This window comes from Balaenoptera acutorostrata, chromosome 4 (genome assembly GCF_949987535.1).
Source record: "Balaenoptera acutorostrata chromosome 4, mBalAcu1.1, whole genome shotgun sequence".
NCBI lineage: Eukaryota > Metazoa > Chordata > Mammalia > Artiodactyla > Balaenopteridae > Balaenoptera > Balaenoptera acutorostrata.
In genome coordinates, this window is record NC_080067.1 from 78,739,959 (window position 1) to 78,746,107 (window position 6,149).

Consider the following 6,149-nt stretch of genomic DNA (forward strand, 5'->3'; position numbering starts at 1 on the left):
TCAAAGTGGAATTTTTGTTGTTCTTATCTCTCTTTCGAAGGAAGGATGTACTATGATGTGAAACACAGGCAACAGAGGAAGATAACATTGTTAAAGAAATCTAGTTCAAGAGAGTCAGGGTTGGCTTGAAAAGCTTAAGAGAATTTTCTTGCAGATTCTCAGAATCTTAGGAGAGGTGACAGATTGCAGCTTGACCACAGTCTTTCTCACAGATCTCCAAAAAATATTATCTAAGAGGAGGGTGTGGGGAAGGTACACGGCCAAAGCAAATTTCAAAGGGGATAAAATTGGCCTTTTCAAGAACAGAAGAAAAAAATTGGCCACTGAAAAGCAAGGCGAGGGCAGGCTATTTTATTAAGTGGTAAGTTGTGTGGTGACATAAATGAGTATTTATATTGATTATGGTGCTATAAATAGGTAAATATGTAAATATATGGCAACCTGTTGGCACCGCCTGTGTGCTTCACCCCAGGGGCCAGAATGTTATTTCAGCTAAATCTCTTCAAGCATCTCATAGATAGCTAAGAGCGCATAGCAGCAAAATAAAACAGAATCTGATATTTAAATGATTCTTTCTAACACTGCAAAACTTTGGGGTAGAGCCCCACAAATAGAGGGATTTTAAGGGCATTAAGCAGAGGATAAGTCTATTTCTTTGGCAGTATCCCTCTATACGTATTACCTTATCCTTCCTTTTAAGATCTCCAACCTTCTTATCTATTCTGTTGTTGCGCAAAAAATGTCCTTTTTCTGGAGGGAGGTTATTTTCTGGATCCTGATTGATTTGAGAAGCAGCTGAGGATGTGCCCTTGCTGCAACATCTCAAGGAAAAGGTGAGCTGGGTCCCCTCGTGGAGGCTGGCGTCCCTGACCTACCCAGAGGAGCTTCCCACTCCCCCCTGCCCTTTTCCCTTTTTTCTTTATCTCTAACTTGCCTTTTGCAGCACTGGTAAGACAACAGGAAGCCCTGGGCTTCCTCTCCAGGGCATTCAACTGAAGGGATGTGCTCACCGCACTGATAACAGTAGCCGGAAAAGAAAGAAAACACACCCACCCTCCAGAAGGCATGACCCTCCCCCTCACTCTCCGTGCCCTCCCCGTGTGGCCCCCCTTCTCCCTCGGAGCCTCACAGGCTCTATCAGGGTTGCACGATGGAGGCCACTCCAGTGTTCAAGCCAATTTTACCCGCATTAAAATTTGGATTGGCCGTGTACCTTCCCCATGCCCACCTCTCTGACAATGTTTTTTGGAGCTCTGTGGGAAAGATTGTTGTCAAACTGTGTTCTGCTAATGCCACTTCTCCAGAGATTTTGAGACTTTGAAACTTCTTCTCTCAGTTTCAGAAACACGTGTGATACGGTTGTCTAAAGTTATTAAGCATGAATCATTGTGACACGGACTCCACTGGTATCAGTATTGCTATGCATGTTCTTAAATGAAAAATGGTTTGTTGGGTTGCCCTTTATAACCCAAACACCCTTGAAATCAGCGGGGGAGGGGCAGATTATTTGTTACAAACTCAGTGTGTCCAGTGATAGTAGTTAAATATAACCAAAGTAGTAGTTAAATATAACCGAAGTTTGGAATCTAGTTTCCATATTTTTCACATGAAGGGTTCTGGAGGTGGGGCGAGTACAAGACTGAGTGCCTGAGGAATGACCACAGGACCAAGAACAGCCAAAAAGCTGCCGAGAATGGTCATTGCACTGGCATGACGATGGGACAAATTAAAACGAGAGCCGTGGCTAGCCTGTGTGTGACAGACGCGAACAGCTCTTGGGAGCAGTCACTGAAGACAGTTTTTTTTTTTTTTTTAACATCTTTATCGGAGTATAATTGCTTTACAATGGTGTGTTAGTTTCTGCTTTATAACAAAGTGAATCAGTTATACATATACATATGTTCCCATATCTCTTCCCTCTTGACAGTTTTTAAGGAGCACTGAGAAGTGTAATTTGAGAGAGACTCCATCTGGAATGTCGAGGCCCGTGCATTGCAGCCTTTCCTGGGGCTTAAATGGCCCTGGTCTACTACTCCTGGTATCTAACGCTAAGACCAAGAACTGCCTGAGCTCTCAGATGTCCTAGAGTGAATGGGTCAGTGTCTTAAGAACTCCTAAGTCTCTGAGGGTGTAAGTACCATGTCCACTGATGTTTCATCTAATCTTTCCTCCCAGAGAAAATGCATCTATAAAAGTTGGGTTCTGCATTTGAAAAACTTGGTTATCCCAGAAAGGGTCTCCTCCCTGGGCAAGATAGTTTCCTGGTCAGTCCTGTCCCCTACAATGAACCTTTAAAATCATGGTGAAAACTAGAATCCTTTTGCCTCAGCCTTTTATCTTAATGGTTGAGTGGGAAGATGCTGCATGACTGAAGGAGGAAGGAATTGAGTGAGATTCCTCTGTCGTAAATTACCTCCAAGCTCTCACCAAACCCTGCTGCTGCCTTCAGAACAGCCTCAGAAGGATGGGTGACCTTCAACTACTCTGGACTTCCTCACCTCTGCACCATATGAACCTTTGCACTTTTGCCATTTTATCAGCAAATGTGTGCTATTCAGTAACAACTAGCTGCCTACAGATTGCTGTAGGTTGACAGTTTGTTAGACTTGATAGAGATGATCAAGTTGTTGAAGCTGCTTTCTCTTCTTCAGCCTAATGCTAAATGTCTTTATCACAGTTCTCTGTGACCATGGGCAAATCTGAACTGCTCTCAGCCTAGGGTTTTCCCAATTTAAGTGAAATATTCCACATAAAGCACTTAGCACAAAATAAAGGCTTGGTAATTGTTGATGAGGATGGAGTAGAAGACGCTGGTTAGTGGGGAGTATTTTTCTTTTTCTTTTCTTTTTTTTTTTAAATGTCTGAATCATTTATATTAACATATTTCCATACAAATAACCCAAAGAAAGTTTAGTATTAGTTGTTTTTTTGGTTTGTTTGTTTTTTTATACAGCAGGTTCTTATTAGTCATCAATCTTATACACATCAGTGTATACATGTCACTTCCAATCTCCCAATTCATCACACCACCACCCCCACTCCACCGCGGCTTTCCCCCCTTGGTGTCCATATGTTTGTTCTCTACATCTGTGTCTCAAATTCTGCCCTGCAAACCGGTTTCATCGGTACCATTTTTCTAGGTTCCACAGACAGGCGTTAATATACGGTATTTGCTTTTCTCTTTCTGACTTACTTCACTCAGTATGACAGTCTCTAGATCCATCCACGTCTCAACAAATGACTCAGTTCCATTTCTTTTTATAGCTGAGTAATATTCCATTGTATATATGTACCACATCTTCTTTATCCATTCATCTGTCGATGGGCATTTAGGTTGCTTCCATGACCTGGCTATTGTAAATAGTGCTGCAGTGAACATTGGGGTGCATGTGTCTTTTTGAATTATGGTTTTCTCTGGATATATGCCCAGTAGTGGGATTTCTGGGTCATATGGTAATTCTATTTTTAGTTTTTTAAGGAACCTCCATACTGTTCTCCATAGTGGCTGTATCAATTTACATTCCCACCAATCTTTTTCTTTTCTTTATAACACTTTTTCTCTACCTGTTGTGTTTCCTTTGACCCCATGCCATCACAACCACAACACTATTTTAGAGACGGTCTCCAAGGCTGGAATCTCCTCCCTCTCCAATTTGGGTTACATTTAAATATACTACTTGTAATATGATGAGGTGCCCATCCATAGGAATCAGAGGGACAACCATCTCTGGGGGATTTGCCTTTATACATCCGGTTGCATTCATAGCTGTCTGTGGCTCCCGGATATAAGTACCAGCATTTCTCTGGCTCAGTATTACTGAATAAACAACCAACTCACCCAGGGCCCCAGAAGGAACCAGATAGGTGAATGTAAGAATTGCATTCAAACAAGGATAACTCTAGGAGGATTTATAAAGGGACTGTTTACAAAGGGGTGGGCAGAGAAAGGCAAACCACAAGGGATAATGCAATTACACAGGGCTGGTAATGCCAGAGTTGTTCCCCATCCCTAGGCCAAGAAAGAAGGAACCCGTGAAGTGAGTGGTTCCTAAAAGCCCAAGGCAGAGGTGTGTGTGGAAAGGGCCACCTTGAGAGGCATGTGAGCTTTGGCTGTGAGTGCAGCTGGTTTGAGACAAATCCAGATGGAGGGGTCAGGATAATGAAGACTCTGACCTCACTTTCTTCCTTCTCTCTGGTCTACCAAGGCTCCTGCTCAGCTAAATACAGTAGGAAGCCAGAGGGAGCCCATTGAGGTCAGCCTCCTGGAGCAGGATAGAGAAGGGTAGAGAATGGATCTAGAGAAGCAAATGGAAGAAATCTGGCCCATCACACAGATAAAAGTGGGCCATGCATGGACCAGCAGTGCCCAAAGACGACCAGTGATATGAAACAAGGATTATAGTTGATCCAATTTCTCGCAACTGGGGGTCCTTGAAAAAATCAGTGGACCCCTAATAACTTATTCTGGGCTTCTAGAAAAACCTTCAGATTTTGTTTTGTGACGGGATTTTCAAAATCGACACTATTGTTACTTATGTTAACAGTCCAGACTCTGACATTATTTATCTTTGATTCTGAATATTCTCCTGTCTGAATATTCTGGCTTGTGGCATCTGGGGGTGGCCCCCACTTCCCACCCACTGAGGAAGAATCGCTTGGTGCTCCATCTGGCTGTGTGGGAGGACTTAGGCAGACACCATGCTGGTCTCCCCAGGGAACTCTGGGGACAGGCTCTGTGAGTCCTCCCCCTCTGGCACCCGCAGAGTGGACATCAGAGTGTACTCTTCTCCTGCAGGTGGAGGTAGAGGTGGGAAAAGCAGAACAAAGGTACAGAATTTGCTGGAGAAACCACAGCTCAGGACTGGAGGCAGAAATTCCCCTGCTCTTATCTTTCTTCTTACTACACGGAAATAAATTTGGAAAACAGCCTTTGGACCCTAGTGAAGGACTAGCAGACTAAGAAAAGCTTACAGCCTTCTGAAGTTCCTGCCACAGGCAGGGGTAGCGTTCTGTCCTAATGTCTTCTCAGTTTGCTCCATTCTGCAAGGCTGGCCCCTGAAAACAGGTACAATGGGTGGCAAGCTACATGGTATGACTGGAGGGGCTTCAAAAGGCCTGCCTGACCCCAAACTATCTCCCTTGCTGGCCTGAGGATCTGTCTGAAGTTTTCATCACTTGAGTCACTTCTTTATGCAAAGAATTTGCTTCAAGAAGTCCTCTGCTAAAATGTACACGCTGCTTAAAAGGGTGTGGTGCACATTTGTCTTTCTCTTTTGTCCTCTCAACATCTAACTACCCTTCCTGTTTTGAGAACTTCACCCCTTATGAGTATTTATAGGAAGCAGAGCCCATTTTCTATTGCCAGGGCAGGGGCACAGGAGCTGAGGTCAACCAGCCGGGTCCACTTACTCCAGGCTGTGCATCTGGAGCTGATGACCCAGGAGAGCAGAATCTGGGAGAGCACTTACTCGGCAGTGGGTGGCAGCAGTGGCGGTGAGCCTTGTGCCAGTGGCCCTGTCCCGAGCTGTCAGTGGCAGCAGTGCAGACCGTTGTGTCCAGCAGTAGGGAGAGGCTGCAGTCCTGGTCCCACAATTATTGTTTATGGTGTGATTTGGGCTGAGGTCCCCACTGCTGTGTAGCATCTCCTGTTCCTGCCCATTTTTAAAGTCTGTTCCTCACCCTTCCCAAAGAGTCTAGAGCTTCCCAGTATCCTTTTACTAAATCCCCATGCTGCTTAAATCACACAGAGTCATCCTTAGTTGCAAGAAGCTAAGAACACTGGCTGACACAGGGGGCGAAACATTAACTCAAGAGAAGCCTTCCATGTACCAGCCACAGATAGATTCATTTGTCTAATTAGCTAATTGTCACCTTGGGAAACAGCAGAACCCCGGGAAAGAGTTTTTGTTGATGGCGGAGGAGAGTCTGGTCTTATGGGCATTAGCTGATGGGCTTGCCCAGAAGGACACTGGGCAGACGCTTCGAGGGACGGATATCCAAGGGACTAGGCTGGGACAGTGCGGGATGGAGAGAGATACCATGACAGGAAAGATGAAGCCACAATAAGAGCAATAGCTAACACGGGCTGACATTAATGCTATTGAGTGTGGAAGCTTGCTGAAAGGGCCTTGTTTACACTCGTAGAGCAT